Consider the following 2,125-nt stretch of genomic DNA (forward strand, 5'->3'; position numbering starts at 1 on the left):
AGGGAAAAAGTGATGAGCAGACTTTGTCAAGCTGGGAATAGTTTAAACCTGTTTAAGCGGTGCTGCCCGACGCTGCTCTGTGCACAAGACCGCGCAAAAAGAGAGTTGCAGGGTTTTAAGAGAGAGAGATCAAGGAGTTTAGAATTGACCCAAAATGGCCAATAAAACTACAGCTTCTAGGCAGTAACCACTCCTACAGGGACAGGAAGGCTGCTCAGTGTTAACCACTGCCACTGGTGAACACAGAGACTTCCCTTTAGCCCAAGCAAGCATTGGCCTCCAAGAAACTTACAGAAAGTGGGAAAAAAGCAAGATTTTTTTTTTCTTTTTTGATTTAGTTTAAAGGTAGCAGAGATACACAAGTAGCAAAATATTCACAACAGTGCAATAAATGACTCCACACTTGAGTGCTAGGCCAAAGTCAGGTAAAATGCAATTTTAAGAGAAAAAAACTTTTTTAAATTAAGTGCAACACAGGAGATGCAGTAAACAGGCTCTAGATGTGTTTTAAATACTGTTTCTAATACAGATATAAACTTTAGCAAGCCAGAAAACGCTGAAAAGTAGGTGGCAAAGCAGTAATTCTAAACAAAAAATCAGAAGAAAATACTTAAAATCTCAAAATCGCCATTAATGTACATTTTTATATATGTGTATTTTGCATTGCAACTGCTAATGTGGTATTCAAATAATGTTTTCTTCATTAGACTTGATAAAATACATCTGTGATCAGGGCCTAAAGCATTACAGTTTGAATTTTAATTCAAAGTTAATGAGCAATTTGTAGTTAAATAAATTTCACCCCCTTCCTCCTCCCCATATGAGGTGTGTGGTGTCTCTGAATGTAACATATGCAGAAGCTGGTAAAAGTTCTGAAATCCCCAGTACATCACCAGTATCATTTTACATGTCTTAAAGAAAGGTGCTGCAATGGCTCTTGGTAGTGCAAAGTATATGTAATACATTTAATGAATACATTTCCCATTAAAAATGTCACCAGACAAACTGAGTTAGGAACATGGTAATGCAGTACAAGTAATAGCAATGACAGCATGCAACATTAGCATTAAATGTTTGTTACTGAAGTGTAACTTATATTATAGCACAGTCAAACTGGTTTACTTTACAATAAAAATAAAATGTAACTCAGCAAACAGTTTGCCAGTGTGCATGATGTGCCAACCTCTGCAATGTTTTCCAACAGTTACGCCTGTGAAATAGTCTGTTTACTGCACTTATTATAATTATACTATTTTTATAAGCTTGGAAGAATTAATAAAAGACCTTAGGTGGTATTTATAGTCCTGCAATTTACATATGCACATGGACAATCAGCAAAGAGCACTGCTATACCTTTATACAAATTGGCTAAGTTCAAATGGTGCTGATTGATTAAAATCTCAATCCTACACTGAAATGTCCAAACAAGATTTGCCTATGTTCAGCTGAGTCATAGAGATGGTAAAGCTGCACAGAGAAGCACCTCATTAGCAGCTCATTACCATGTCTCTGATTGTCCAATACCAGCCCATGTATTGTGGTAGCAAAGGCACTCCCCACATGCACACATATCCACATTCAGACACACACACACACACACACACACACACACACACACACACACACACACACACACACACACACACACACACACACACACACACAGTCACATGCACCCATTCAAACATCCACAAACAAGCACCCAAACGCTTGCTGACTCTCACAGAAACATTCAGCAACACACCTAGATGCACTCTCCAAATCACATACATACATATATAAAATTGGGATCCCGTACCTACCTCCCATAGTGTGACTGCCCAGGTAGGCATACATACACACATCTATCCATTCCATTCATCTGCACTCATGCTCCTACAATCATCCACACACAAGCACGTGCGTGCACTCTCTCTCTCTCTCTCTCACACATACACACACACACACACACACACACACACACACACACACACACACACACACACAGTTGCACTGCACTTAGCTGTACCACATCTTCCTTTTTAGGAGTGAATGGGTGAATTCTATTAAAATATGGCATTCACCTTTCCCCCCCTAGAAAAAAAAAATAACTTGTCAGAGTGATTCAAATAATCAAGAGCCTGTG

The sequence above is a fragment of the Protopterus annectens genome, chromosome 1.part1 (assembly GCF_019279795.1).
Source record: "Protopterus annectens isolate FY-2018-M chromosome 1.part1, PAN1.0, whole genome shotgun sequence".
Taxonomy (NCBI): domain Eukaryota; kingdom Metazoa; phylum Chordata; order Ceratodontiformes; family Protopteridae; genus Protopterus; species Protopterus annectens.